We start from the raw sequence: 15821 nt of genomic DNA on the forward strand, positions 1-15821 counted from the left end.
ACAACCCCGCCAGCGGCTCCCATGCCCCAACACGCAGCCTGGGGCCCGGGCTCTGGTGCACGGAGTAGACACATCGGCCGCCCGTCTCCTGATGCGGGAAGGCGGGGAAGAAATTGCGATGGCTCATGAGCTCCTTCGGTTTGTTGTTCCGTTTTACTGGGACTCACTGTTATGTAATGGAGGGGCGGTGAAGGCTCCCAAATCATCCTATTTGCACCCCACTTAGGGCAACACGGTGCTGTGGTGGGCCACCTAGACCCATCCAGTGAAGTCTTGTGTCTCCATCATCTGAGGGGAGATCATGGGAGATCAGCCCGAGGCCACTCCGAGCTCTGCGGCTGACAGGTGGGCGGCTTTGAGCCTGGGCCTGGGGAGGTGCTGGGTGCTGGATGTGGTCTCAGCCCCTGGCCCTGCCTCCCACCCCTTCAAGGCTCTGTCCTGGAGCACAGGCTGCAGGCAGGACCACTGACATCCAGACGCCTCAGCGCGTGCCAGTGCTGGGCTCCCCGGAGGAGGCCTTCACACACCCGCGGGGCAGCCTGTGCGCAGGCCCAGAGGGGCGACGCCAGTGGTGGCCCCGCCTGATGGCCCCTATGGAGTGGGCCAGGGCTGGGGTGCTGCTGTCCTGTCCCTGCTCTGACTGGTTGATGGCTTGGGTGAGGGATCTGCCTGGCCGAGCCTCACCTCCCTCAACTGTAAACGGAGAGTAGTGATTCCCAGTTCATGGGGCCATGAGGGTAAAGTGAGCTTCTGTGTGTGGAGTGATTGGGGTGTGACGTGACGGGCACGGGCACGTCCCTGTCTTTACTTTAGTGCCAAGGAAAGCGGGCTGTGCAGCCATGGAGGCAGCCCCCACTTTACAGATGGGAAAGGTGGGCCCGCAGGATAGCGGCTGTTCTCAGCCTCTTGGCACCCGGCGGGTCCAAAGCAGAGCTGTGCATCTCTGGAGGGGGAGGGGGGGGACCCGGACCTCACTCAGAAGCCTCCGCAAAGGGACCCCGAGCTCCAGGTGGGAGGGGAGCAGTGTTTCCTCCCACCTCCCCATCCCCTCAAAAGGGAAAAAGGAAAAGGAGGAGGAAGAAACTAACTTGATGACCACGGTGATGACCCGGCACATGGCTCAGGCTTTGTGTTTGAGAAGGAAGCGTGGCGGCCGGTGAGGAGCCGGCTCACACAGCCCATGTGCTGTGGGCCTTGCTCAGGGCCTTGCTCAGGGTCTCGGGGTCTGTGACCCTCCGCTCCGCACCTGGAGGCAGATGGCAGGGTCACCGCAGGTCTAAGGCCGTGAGGAGAGCAGCCCACCGGTGGCTGGAGAAAACCCCTTGGTTTCAGGTCCTACTCAGATGCTCATGCTTTTCCTCATCTGCCCACCTCCCCAGCCCAGAAGCATGAAACCCATGCTATGTCCAGCAGCGCCCTCTACCTGACAGCGGGGCCACCGTCCGTGGTGTCCACATCCACATCAACAGCAGCTGTGGGTGTTCCTACCCCTGGACACGAGGGTCAGCCCATGGCCAGGTGCGGCCAGAGCGGGTCCCAGTACCCTCAGCCAGCTTCGTGCCACACCCCTTACCCACAGGCCTCAGCTTCCCTGCACTGCCTCCCCTGGGAAGCTGGCAAGGGCATGGGAGGCAGTGCTGTCGGGTGGAGGAGCCCAGCCACAAAGCTTGGAGCTTAGACTCAGATGGCTTGGGAAGTTGGTGGCCCCGTGTTATTGATGTTCTTGGTGAACGGAGGCGCAGAGATGAGTCGGACGACAGGATACGGAGAAGCAGAGGGCTACCGCTTGCTCAGGTGAATAGCAAAGCCCCCAAAGCTCTCTTGGCTTTTATTTGGGGAGTACAGCAAGTAACAATGGAGTACAGCAAGTGACAATGATTAACAGGCATGCTTATGAGATCATCTGAGCTAAGTTATACATTAAACTATTAATTTCCTATGTTATACAAAGACCCTTTCCACCTGCAGCAGTGCACCCTCCCCTGAACTTTCTATGCCCTCATGGACTATTCATCACGTCAAGGAAAGTTCTGCCTCAGAACAATAAGTCTCGCGTGCAAGACTTTGTTCTGATGCGGCCTGTGTGCAGGCTCACGCCTTCTCCCGGCAGAGCGTCCTCTTCTAGTTAACACTCCGGTGTGGGGTGAATTTCCCACCAAAATATAAGATGGCGCGGGCAATTATTTAGGTTTCCCGCGCAAAATCAGGGATTTTTATGATACCTATTACCCCAATGGGTATGAAACGGTTCGCATACGCAGGTAGGTATCTTTGTGAACGGCAAACAAACAAATATTTGGTAATACGCAGTTACAATCGGCCCGAGTTTACACGTTTCCCGCACTCCACCGCAAATCTATATGAACCGAGTTAAGACGGCTCCCGCGGAGTACGCGCAATTCACGCGAGCCGACTTAACTCGTTTCCCCCACTCCAAGTGTTAACTTCTTTCCACTTTACCACAACACGTGTGGTGTCTTCCTCCCTGTGAAATGCTTGCAATCCTCCGCCGCCTTTCCTCCAAGCACAGCACTGCCCTGCGGCTATAGAGGGGAGGTGGTGGGCCAGATGGAGATGGGACCTGCTGTGGGCTTTGGGAAAATCATATTCCATATCAGAACCTTGGTTTTCCTTTTTTCTCTGCAAATAGGAGTTTGATTAAAGATGGATTTTCAAATTGTGCTTCGTGGAGTTTGAGGGTCTTTAGGGAGGTGCCTTGGGGTGAACCACAGAAGCTCCACCCATTTAGGGTGCCACATGAGGTTTTATTCTTTAAAAATATTAAAGGTCTGTTGACAAATACAATTGAAAATCTCTGACTAGGATGAATTACAGGCCAGAGGTTCTGAGGCTGGAAAACAAGTTATGATCAGGCCTTTACCGAGAGCCGACTCTCCAGGGTCTACCCAGGGCCTGCGTGGCACATCCGGGGCTGGTAGACCACCAGCAGTGTGGGCGTGATTGTCCCTGCTGTGCAGGGTGAACCTCGCGAAGGGTGACTAACATGCCCAGTTGCAGAGTCTGGTAAGAGGCAGAGCTGGGATTCCAGCCCAGCCCTTGCTCTGCTATAACCGTTGCTTTGAAGCCTGCCCATGGCTATGTGCTCTCCGGGTCGACCCCACCTGGGCGGGCGCTGGGCCCCCTGAGGGGCTTGGCTGACCTGAGCAGGAAATGCATTTGCTTCTGGCTGCAGCATCGCATGGCCAGGCAGCGCTCCGAGCAACGCGGCGTGTCCCAGACCTGGGGGCTCCAGGAGCAGCACGTCTGTGTGCAGACCTGTCTCTGGTTTGAGCTGGGAATCTTGCCCCGTCCAACTGTCTAAAGCCCATAACCCAGGATCGCCATGTAATGGACTCCCACATCACTGGGCATTTCTCAGGCCCCCCACTTCCTGGGCGTCAGGCCTACGATGTCCTCTGTGCGACTGCCCCCATGACGTCCATCACATGTTTTCAATGGGGTTAAAAATAACCTATTGAGCCCCACCAATCTTCTGCTACAGGCGAGGCCTGACCTGGGCCTTGTAACTGTTCCAGGTTGAGACAAGAAGGAACCTCGGTGGGTGATTCCCTTGAGAATTTGCTGCACGTCCTGAAGGCAAGGCTACCAAGTGAAGGGATGGACACGCCACCAAAAATGTGGTCTGTGGACCAGTAGCACCCACCTCACTGGGAGCTTGTTAGGGATGCAGGACCTGGAGCCCCTCCCAGACCTACTGAACCAGACCTGTGTTTCAGGAAGTGCCAAGGTGACCACTTGCACGCACTGTGGCTTACAAAGCAGTGGTTGGGGGTCCCGTCCTACTGTTGGATAACAATGCAGAGCGCTGCCCAGACGACCAGCCAGGGAGCCAGCTCAGAAGGGACCCCCGATCCAGCTCAGAGGGGAACCCTGATCCAGCTCAGGGGGGACCCCCGATCAAGCTCAGAGGGGAACCCTGATCCAGCTCAGAGGGGACCCCCGATCCAGCTCAGAGGGGGCCTGCAATACAGCTCAGAGGGGAACCCCGATCCAACTCAGAGGGGGCCTGGGATCCAGCTCAGAGGGGACCTGCAATACAGCTCAGAGGGGAACCCCAATCCAGCTCAGAGGGGACCTGCAATACAGCTCAGAGGGGAACCCCGATCCAGCTCAGAGGGGCCTGGGATCTAGCTCAGGGGGTGCCGCTGCACTGCTCTCAGTCCTGGTCCTCTCAGCCCCTCTCCCCTGCAGTTGTCACCCTCAGCCGGGTGGGATGGGCGTGCTCAGCGTGTGGATGGCCCTCCTCCAGAGCCCTGCCTACTCGCAGCCCTGCCAGGGCTCCTCCGTGACCCTGTCCACCACTGCCTTTCTCCATGTGGGCCCCACACTGGAGGGGTGACATGTCCTGCTTGGCACTGTGATGACCAGCGGCTACATTGCACCCAGCGGCAGCTACACCCAGGTCGGCTGCAGACCCCGTGAAGCACTTTATTACCCAGGACAGGGAGGCCAAGGATGAGCTCAGGGCCACTCCTTGGGGCCGGGCTGGAGGGGCCGGATGCGCATGTGGGACAATTTAGAAAAGGAAGCAGAGAAGGGCCAGCTGCTGTGTCTGTGCTGGCCCTGTTGGAAGCGGGTTGGGGACCAGGGGTCTAGGAGAGGGGCCAGACGCGGGAGGATGAGGAAGGAGGGCAGGAGGGGGACAGTGCGGGTGCTCTCGGGGCACCGGGAAGCCAGCTCAGGCTGAGGGCGGGGCTGCCAGGGCCCGGCTGACACCACCCTCTGGCTTCCAGGAGGCGGCGCTCTCAACCTCAGGGCTGCCATGTTTGCCAAGGGGAGTTTGTGCCTTTGGAATCAGATCTGAGTTGTGGGGTCGGGGGCACAGAGCAGGCGTCTCCTTCCCAGCCCCACTTCCATGCAGCCGGCATCCCGCCCGCCTCCAAATCTATTCTGAGCAAATAGTGTGAAGGGGCTGGGCACCCACCTGGCCTGCCCAGCACACGGGTCTCTGCGTGTGGTTTCAGGGTCTGCACGTGTGTTTTGGTGCAATGATGGGAGTGGACAGAGGGCACACACTCCAGTTTGGTCAGGGACCTAAGGACTCAGAAGTTCCTGTCGTCATAATTGGTACCAGGCCCTCAGTAGACAACCAGTGCTGTAGCGCATGGTTCCTGGTGCTGTTTCCTGGGAAATCAGGAAACTTTAGGACAGTTTCAACTCTGTGTTGATGACCCTGTTACTCTAGCATTATAAGTATGTCGCACATACTGTGCACCGCGTACTGGGGCAGCACTTTGCTGTTGTTGTTTTAATTAATTAATTTATTTTTACATACAATATACAAAATAAATCTATTACCAGATTGTAGATACAAAATAATTAGCCATTTACATGCAATAAACATTAATATTTCAAGAAAAAATATTTTAAATATAATAATATTAACAAAACTGTACTAAGAGTATAATATCATGAAAGTTGTAGGAAATATTAAAAATCTGCAAATAACAGGATTACTTCTATTATATTCTAAAATATTTTTTTCTCTGGCTCTATGTTTGTTCATCAGTTTATGTTGTTCATTATATCCCACATATGAGTGAGATTATGTGATACTTATCTTTCTCCGACTGGCTTATTTCGCTTAGCCTTAGCATAATGCTCTCCAGGTCCCTCCATGCTGTTGCAAATGGTAAGAGTTCTTTCCTTTTTACAGCAGTGTAGTATTCCATTGTGTGGATGTACCACAGTTTTTTAATCTACTCTTCTGCTGATGAGCACTTAGGCTGTTTCCAAATCTTAGCTATTGTAAATTGTGCTGCTATGAACATAGGGGAGCATAGGTCCTTTCTGATTGGTGTTTCTGAATTCTTGGAATATATTCCTAGAAGTGGGATTACTGGGTCAAATGGGAGTTCCATTTTTAGTTTTTTGAGGAGAGTCCATACTGTTCTCCACAGTGGCTGCACCAGTCTGCATTCCCACCAGCAGTGAATGAGGGTTCCTTTTTCTCTGCATCCTTGCCAGCACTGTCATTTGTTGATTTGTTGATGATAGCCATTCTGACAGGTGTGAGATGGTATCTCATTGTTGTTTTGATTTGCATCTCTCAGATGATTAGTGACTTTGAGCATGTTTTCATGTGTCTTTTGGCTTTCTGTATGTCCTCTTTCGAAAAGTGTCTATTTAGGTCCTTTGCATATTTTTTGATTGGATTGTTTGTCTTTTGTTAAGTTGTATGAGTTCTCTGTACATGTTGGAGATTAAACCCTTATCGGAGATAACATTGGAAAATATGTTCTCCCATGCAGTGGGCTTTCTTGTTGTTTTGTTGATGGTTTCTATTGCTGTGCAGAAGCTTTTTATTTTGATGTAGTCCCATTTGTTTATTTTCTCCTTAGTTTCCAATGCCCAAGGAGCTGTGTCTGTAAAGATGTTGCTATGACACATGTCTGCTATTTTGCTGCCTATGGAGTCTTGTAGGATTTTTATGGTTTCCCGTCTTATGTTTAAGACCTTTATCCATTTTGAATTTATTTTTGTGTATGGTATAAGTTGGTGGTCTAGTTTCATTTTTTTGCATGTATCCAACCAATTTTCCCAACACCATTTATTGAAGAGACTGTCTTGACTCCATTGTATGCTCTTGCCTCCTTTGTCATATATTAATTGAGCATAATGGCTTGGGTCAATTTCTGGGTTCTCTGTTCTGTTCCATTGGTCTATATGTCTGTTCTTGTGCCAGTACCAGGCAGTTTGGAGAACAGTGGCTTTGTAATATAGTTTTATATCTGGTATCGTGATCCCTCCAACTTTGTTCTTCTTTCTCAGGATTGCTGTGGCTATTCGGGGTCTTTTTTTATTCCAGATGAATTTTTGGAGAGTTTGTTCTAGATCTGTGAAATATCCCATTGGTATCTTAATGGGGATTCCATTGAATCTATAGATTGCTTTGGGTAGTATGGACATTTTAATGATGTTGATTCTACCAATCCATGAACACGGTATGTTCTTCCATTTGTTTATGTTTTCCTCTATCTCTTTTTTCAATATCCTGTAGTTTTCCAAGTGCAGGTCTTTTACCTTCTTAGTTAAGTTTATTTCTAGGTATCTTAATTTGTTTGTTGCAGTGATAAATGGGATTGTTTTTTAGTTTCTCTTTCTGTGAGCTCATTATCCTATATAATAAAAGGCTAATATGCAAATCGACCAAAGGGCAGAATGACCGGTTGCTATGATGAGCACTGACCACCAGGGGGCAGACGCTCAATGCAGGAGCTACGGCCTGGTGGTCAGTGTGCTCGCAGGGGGAGTGCCACTCAGCCAGAAGCCGGGCTCATGGCTGGTGAGCACAGCAGGAGCCTCTTCTGCCTCTGTGGCGGTACTAAGGATGTCTGAGGGGGAGTGGGCCTAAGCCATCAGTTGGACATCCCCCCGAGGGTTCCCGGACTGTGAGAGGGCACAGGCCAGGCTGAGGGGCCCCCGGAGTGCATGAATTTTGTGTGCTGGGCCTCTAGTTGGTGTATAAAAAGGCCATGGATTTCTGGGTGTTAATTTTGTATCCTGCTACATTGCTGAATTCATTTATTAAATCTAATAGTTTTTTGATGGAGTCTTTGGGGTTTTCTATGTATAATATCATGTCATTTTCAAATAATGACAGTTTTATTTCTTCTTTTCCAATTTAGATGCCATTTATTTCTTCTTGCTGTCTGATTGCTATGGCTAGCACTTCCAGTACAATGTCTAATGGGAGTGGTAAAAGTGGGCATTCCTGTTCTTAGGGGAAATGGTTTTAGTTTTTGCCCTTTGAGTATGATGTTTGCTGTAGGTTTGTCATATATGGCCTTTATCATGTTGAGATATGCTCCCTCTATTCCCACTTTGCTGAGAATTTTTATCAAAAATGGGTGTTGGATTTTGTTGAATGCTTCTTTTCTGCATCTATTGATATGATCATGTGGTTTTTATCTTTCAATTTGTTTATGTGATGCATCACATTTATTGATTTGAAGATATTTTACCAGCCTTGCATCCCTGAAATAAATCCCACTTAATCATGGTGTATGATCTTTTTAATATATTGCTGGATCCGATTTGCTAATATTTTGATGAGGATTTTAGCATCTATGTTCATCAGGGATATTGGCCTGTAATTCTCTTTCTTTGTAGTGTCTTTATCTGGTTTTGGAATTAGGATAATGCTGGCCTCATAAAAAGAGTTTGGAAGTGTTCCTTCCTCTTGGATTTTCTGAAATAGTTTGAGGAATATAGGTGTTAGTTCTTCTTGAATATTTGAATAGTTGAATGTTTGGAAAAACTCCCCTGTGAAGCTGTCTGAACCTGGGCTTTTGTTTGGTGGGACTTTTTTGATTACTGCTTCTATGTCATCAGTTCTTATTGGCCTATTCAGGTTTTTTTATTCTTCCTGATTCAGTTTTGGGAGATTGTATTTTTCTAGAAATTTGTCTATTTCATCCACATTGTCCAGCTTGTTGGCATATAGTTGTTCATAGTATTTTCTTACAATCCTTTGTATTTCTGTGGTGTAAGTGATTACTTCTCTACTTTCATTTCTGATTTTATTTATTTGGGTTATCTCTCTTTGTTTCTTGATGAGTCTGGCTAATAATTTATCAATTTTGCTTATCCTTTCAAAGAACCAGCTCTTGGTTTCATTTATATATAGATTTTCTATGTTATTTATTTCTGATCTAATCTTTATTATTTCCTTCCTTCTGCTTACTCTGGGCTTTTCTTGTTGTTCTTTTTCTAGTTCTTTAAGTTGTAGGGTTAAATTGTTTATTGCTGATTTTTCTTGTTTTTTGAGGTATGCATGTAGTGCTATGAACTTCCCTCTCAGGACTGCTTTTGCTGTGTCCCAGAGATTTTGGGTTGTTGTGTGTTCATTTTCATTTGTCTCCAAGAAGTTTTTGACTTCTTTCTTGATCTTGTTGGTAACTCATTCATTGTTTAATAGCATGCTACTTAGCCGCCATGCATTTGAATGTTTGGGGGCATTTTTACTGTAGTTGATTTCTAATTTCATTCCACTGTGGTCTGAGAAGATGTTTGATATTTCAATCTCCTTGAACTTGCAGAGACTTGTTTTGTGTCCTAACATGTGGTCTATCTTTGTGAATTATCCATGTGCACTTAAGAGGAATGTATATTCTGCTGCGTTGGGTGAAATCCTATATAATAAAAGCATAATATGCAAATCAACCGAACAGCAGATTGACCAGTTGGCAGGGGGTGGGGCCAGTGAGCAGGTGGAGCCAGGCCAGTCCAGGCACGTACCAGCAGGCAGAGGGAGGGGACGGTGATGGGGGGCAGGGCCGCACCGTCAGTCTGGTGCCATCCCCTGATCTGCTGTCCAGTTGCCTCCCACAGATGGAGGCCAGCAACGGCGGAAGCAGCAGGGTGATGAGGGCTGCACCATCCTCTGATTGGCCTGCCTGGTTGCCTAATGCAGAGGTCTCCCAGACTTTGAGAGGGTGCAGGGTGGACTGAGGGATGCCCCCCCCCCCCCAAGTGCATGAATTTTTGTGCACCGGGCCTCTAGTGTTTATAAATGTCAATTAAATCCATCTAATCCAGTGTGTCCTTTAGAGTCTCTGTTTCCTTGTTAAATTTTTGTCTGGAAGATCTATCCAGTGAAGTCAGAGAGGGGTTAAAGTCCCCTACTATGAATATATTGTTGTCAATCTCTCTGTTAAAGTACTCTGGAAGTTTTTAAAAATATATATTTAGGTGATCCTATATTGGGTGCATATATGTTTACCAGGGATATATCCTCTTGTTGAATCAATCCCTTTAGTATTATGTAGTGACCTTTGTTGTCTTTTATAAAAGCCTTCATTTAAAGTCTATTTTGTTAGATATGAGTATTGCTACTCCAGCTTTATTTTTCTTTTCCATCCCTTCACTCTCATCCTGTGTGTGTCTTTTGTTTTGAGATGGGTCTCTTGTAGACAGCATATAATTGGGTCATGTTTTTGTATCCTTTCAGCTACCCTATACCTTTTTATTGAAGCAGTTAATCCATTTACATTTAGGGTTATTATTGATAGGTACTTATGTATTGCCATTTTAATTCTGTATAGCTAGGTTTCTCTTTCTGTTTCTTCTTCTCAGCAGTCCCTTACATCAATCCCTTTAGCATTTCTTGTAATGCTGGCTTGGTGGTGATGAACTTCTGTAGCCTTTTCTTTTTGTCTTGGAAGCTCTTTATTTGACCATCTATTTTGAATGATAGCCTTGCTGGATATAGTAATCTTCATCTCAGATAATTTCTTTTCATTATCTTGAGTACTTCATGCCATTCCCTTCTGGCCTGTAGAGTTCCTGATGAGAAGTCAGGTGTCAGCCTTATGGGAGCTCCTTTGTAGGTAACAGTTTGCTTTTCTCTTGCTGCCTTTAAGATTCTCTCTTTGTCTTTAATTTTTGGCATTTTAATTATGATGTGTCTGGGTATAGGCCTGTTTGGGTTCTTCTTGTTTGGGGTTCTCTGTGTCACTTGAACTTGTGTGACTTTTTCCTTTACCAGGATAGGGAAGTTTTCTGCCATTATTTTTTCAAACACATTCTTCCTTTCTGCCTCTTCTGGCACATCTACTATTCTAATATTGTTACATTTCACATTGTCCCACAGCTTCCTTAAGCTGTCTTCCTGTTTTTTAATTGTTTTTTTTTTCTTTTTGGTTCTCTGATTAAGTAATATTTTCAACTCGGTCTTCTAATTCACTGATTTGATCCTCAGCTTTCCCTAATCTGCTCTGTATTCTTTATTTGTGTTATGTCATTCTTTATCTCACACTGTTCTTTTTTTAATAGTTACTACTAGAGGCCTGGTGCATGAATTCATGCACCAGTGGGGTCCCTCAGCCTGGCCTGCAGTATTGGGCCAAAACTGGCTCTCTGACATCCTCCGAGGGATCCTGGATTGTGAGAGGGTGCAGGCCTGGCTGAGGGACCCCACCAGTGCACGATTGGGGCCAGGGAGGGATGCAGGAGGTTGGTCAGCAGGAGAGGGACTGCGGGAGGGCACCAGGGCATGTCCAGCCCATCTCACTCAGTCCCAATTGGCCAGACCCCAGCAATAAGCTAACCTATCGGTTGGAGCATCTGCCCCCTGGTGATCAGTGCACATCATAACAAGCATTTGAGCATCCTTAGCATATCCTTAGCATATTATGCTTTGATTAGTTGAATGGGTGACCGGACGACTGGACACTTAGCATATTGGCTTTTATTATATAGGATATCTTTTTTTTCACACTGTTGAGCATTTTTAACATAATTAGTCTGAACTCTGTTTTAGATACATTTCTTATCTCTGCTTCATTTATCTCTTCTTCTGGAGAATTTGCTAGTTCTTTCATTTGGGGGTTGTTTCTTTGTTTCCTCATTTTGGTTGTTTATTTGGGTTTGTGACTATGTTTTAGGTAGATCCTCTACACCTCTCAATCTCTAGTGCAGAACAGTGTTAAAGGCTGTTTCTGACTAATTGGATCAGGCAAAGACTCAAAGCCTCCAGAGACTGCCTCTGTCTATAGACTAATAGGATTCCGACTTGAATTGCCCCCCAGGCAATATTCCTCAGGTATGGTGAGAGTTTTTTTTGACAGGGTGGGGCAGTTGTTTCTGCCTGGATGCTAATTGTTATTTTTAATCTCTTAAGTGGCCTCAGGGCAAGGTGTTTTCCAATAGGCTGTGTCAACTCCCTTCCCCCAAGGCAAGGCAGATGTCTATGTGGGAAAGATGTCCTCCACTGTGTGAGGGAATAACTCAGCCCAGGAAACTTGGGGTGTCTGCCTTCTGAGCTCTATCCCCCAAGTCCCCAGTCCTGGCTTCTGCTATCACAGTTCCAGTCTACTTCACCCTCCCTCTGCCAGAGCATAAGGTGGGTGGCTCCACAGGGAATTTATTGTTTTGGCCCTTTAAGAATGTGCCTGAATTTTCAGTTGCCACTCCCTGGCAGACAGCACCCCACTGCTTTTCATAGCCAGATGTTAGGTGGGTAACCTCCTCAGTTCTGGTGCTCTCTGCTGGGGGGTCCAGCTTAGGGATTAGATCCCAGAGTTCTCAGTGGCAGCCCCCACCCCCACAGCTGAGATATCTCTCTGGGACTTCAGTTGCTGTCTGTGGGTGCCCATCCAGCCCTTTCGTGCCTCCAGCCCTCCTACCAGTCTCTGTGCAGTCTCCACTTTACGTGCTTGGGTATCAGTGTTCTCTCTGGTGAGTTTTTCATTGATTATTCAGGACGTTTTTCTGTATTTTAGTTGTAATTCTGGTTTGTTCCAGGGAGCATGTTCGTGCAGCACCCACTTACTTTGTCGCCATTTTTAATCTCCTGGGCAGCACTTTGAAAAGTGGGCTCAATCATTGCAGCTATCTGTGGCACAGGTTACAGTTACTGCTTCCTATTCACACCAGAGAAACTGGGGCATGGAAAGACTGAGCAAGGTGTCCAAGGTCACAAAGGTGGTCGAGTGAGGTCTGGATGAAGGAAGCCAGCCCCAGAGCATTTGCTTACCCAACCATGCTCTCTGCCACAGCCCCCTCAGGTGGCCACATGCTGAGACTCACCACCTACAAGGTAGAGTACGGGGAGCCCCTCAGGGCTAGTTCTCCATCCAGATGATCTGTTTTGTGGGAACCACAGCCTGGTGCACTTGCACCGTGAAGTGTATCTGTGACATCATGAAGGAAAAGTGCAACCTGTGAGCCACCCCTCCCTGCACTTGTATGCCACGCCCTAGCCCTTGTCCATCTTCCCAAACCAAAGACGTGGGGCCACAGGGCCTAAAAGCTGCGCTCCCCTGTGAGAGATGGGCAGGGGGCTAGCAGGGGGCCACACTCCCAATGTCTGCAAGCTCAGCTTCTCATACCAGAGCTGACATTTCATTGTTGTTAATCCTCACCCGAGAATACTTTTCCCCATTGCTTTTCAGAGAGAGAGAGAGAGAGATAGATAGATAGATAGAGAAACATGGATGTGAGAGAGACACATTCACTGGTTGCCTCCTACATGCACCCCACATGCATCCTGATAGGGGCCCCGACTGGGGGTGGGGAGCAAACCCATAACCCAGGTATGTGCCCTTGACCAGGAATTGAACCCATGACCCTTCAGTCAGAGGGCGGATGCTCTAATCACTGAGCAACCAGCCAGGGCCAAGGTTGGCATTTTATTTTTTTAATTTTATTTTTTTAAATTAAATCTTTATTGTTCAGATTATTACAGTGGTTCCTCCTTTTTACTGGTTTGGTGGTGATGAACTCCTTTAGCTTTTTTTTTTTTTTTTTTTTTTATCTGTAAAGCTCTTTATCTGACCTTCACTTCTGAATGATAGCTTTGCTGGATAAAGTAATCTTGGTTGTAGGTTCTTGGTATTCATCACTTTGAATATTTCTTGCCACTCCCTTCTAGCCTGCAAAGTTTCTGTTGGGAAATCAGCTGACAGTCGTATGGGTACTCCCTTGTAGGTAACTGACTTTCTTTCTCTTGCTGCTTTTAGGATTCTCTCTTTGTCTTTTGCTCTTGGCATTTTAATTATGATGTGTCTTGGTGTGGTCCTCTTTGGATTCCTTTTGTTTGGGGTTCTATGAGCTTCCTGGACTTGTAAGTCTATTTCTTTCACCAGGTAGGGGAAGTTTTCTGTCATTATTTCTTCAAATGGGTTTTCAATATCTTGCTCTCTCTCTTCTTCTGGCACCCCTATAATTCGGATGTTGGTACGCTTGAAGCTGTCCCAGAGGCTCCTTACACTATCTTCGTATTTTTGGATTCTTTTTTCATTTTGCTTTTCTGGTTGGGTGTTTTTTGCTTCTTTGTATTTCAAATCTTTGACTTGATTCTTGTGAGCCTCTGGTCTGCTGTTAGGAGTCTGTATAATATTCTTTATTTCAGTCAGTGTATGCTTAATTTCTAGTTGGTTCTTTATCACAGCATCGAGGGTCTCACTAGATTTCTTGAGGATCTCACTACATTTATCAGCGGTTTCTAGAAAATTCTTGAAAAACCTAAAAAGTGTGGTTTTGAACTCTATATCCAGTAGTTTGCTTTCCTCCATTTCTGTCATTTGTGTCCTGTTTCTTTGTCTCAGCATTTTTTATGCTTTGCTGTGTCGATAGAGTGCCTTTCTGTGCTAAGTGTCCCAATTACCTGAGGTAGACACTCTTGGTGCACCCCCTTGTGGGCTTTGTGCACAGTCTTGTTGTAGTTAAGCCTTGATTGTTGTAGGTATCACTGGGAGGAATTGACCTCCAGGCCAATTGGCTGTGAGAATCAGCTGTGTCTACAGTGGGAGAACTTCTGTGCTGAAGACACCCTTATGGGGCAAGACTTGCTTCAGTGGGGCTTTGGTGCTCACTGAGTCTTCCCCCTGAGTGTGTCCCTTATGGATCTGAGGAGTTGTAATCTGGATGGTCCCACTCTCACCAGTGGGTACACTGGCTCTTGGATCTAAGGAGGTGCTAATTTAGCCTCTGCCTGAGGCTACCCAGCAGAAGCCAGCTGTAAAACAATGCAAGTTGCCCTGGGGCCTTGGGGCAGCTACAGTTTGTTAAGTAATTTTCAGCTTACAAAGGGTTGGGCCTTTCATATGCAAAAGCCTCTGTGCAAGGCTTGGGTGGGGTGGGGTCCCAGGGGATCAACAGGGCGGGCCGAGCGAGCGAGCGAGCGAGCAGTATAGAAGCTCTCAGTCCTGCCTTCAGAGATCCTGGCAATCGCCAAGAGTGCCTCCGAGAGAAAGCTGCCCTCGAGTTCCGACTGATGCCAGACAGTCCCATTTCTCCCGTGTGAGTCTGGGTCCCCAGAGGCTCACCCGGAACTGGAGCTCAGAGCCTGAGACTCCCTCCCGATTGAAAAAGACAATTGTGTCCTCAGCCACCAGCCCTCTCCGCATGCACCTCTGCACCTTCGTATTTACTTCAGCACCGCACCTCCTCTGAGTCTCGGTATGCTTTTCTCTTTCCTTCTAGTTGTAGAAATTCCACTCAGCCAGCCTTCCTGTGGTTCTGGATGATGTCTGTTATGTCTTTTAGTTGTATTTTTGAAGTGGTTGTGTGAGGCAGCAATCTCTGGTGTTTACCTATGCCGCCATCTTGGTTTTCCAAGGTTGGCATTTTAAAGCACCACATGCTCCCTATCTGAGTTAACTTTTCAATTCTTCACAGCAGCTCTGTGAGGTCTGCATCTTACTGCCCACTTTCTCTAGTGGGGAGAGAGGCTCAGAGAACTTAAATGACTTCCCTAAGATCAACAGGTAACAAATGGTGGAGATGGGCGTAAGCCCAGGTGTCCTCCCAACTCATGCCTCGCCTGTCCTCCAGCCCAGCCTGAGGCAGGAAGCATCTTTCTGAGGGTCAGCCCCTCTCCAGGGCAGGGCCACAGGCAGTCTCCCTCACGGAAGGGCTCTGGGTTGCCCTGTCCCTGCAGACCTGCTCTGTGACCAGAATCTGCAGTGGGGGTGGCACAGACCAAACCCATGTCCCGAAAGTGGTCCCATCCTGCAGAAAGGTGAGGGGCCACTCCCGCCCGTGTTTTTGGCAGAGAATGTTCTTGGAGATGAGGAGGGAGGACAGGACCTGGTGCTTGCGCTCAGGGGCTGGAGCAGGTGATTCTATGGGGCAAGGTGAACTGTCAGCTGCCTTAGTTTGCCACTTCTCATACATACACTCATTCATGGCCTCATTCCATATCTACTGTGTGCCAAACCCCAGGCTGGAGGCTGGGTATCTCATAAGGAGCAAAAACAGACATATAGATAGATAGATATAGATAGATAGATAGATAGATAGATAGATGATAGATAGATAATAGATAGATGATAGATATAGATAGATGATAGATA

The sequence above is a fragment of the Myotis yumanensis genome, unplaced genomic scaffold, assembly GCF_028538775.1.
Source record: "Myotis yumanensis isolate MYYU_CA2020_CCGP unplaced genomic scaffold, mMyoYum1.0.hap1 SCAF_4, whole genome shotgun sequence".
NCBI lineage: Eukaryota > Metazoa > Chordata > Mammalia > Chiroptera > Vespertilionidae > Myotis > Myotis yumanensis.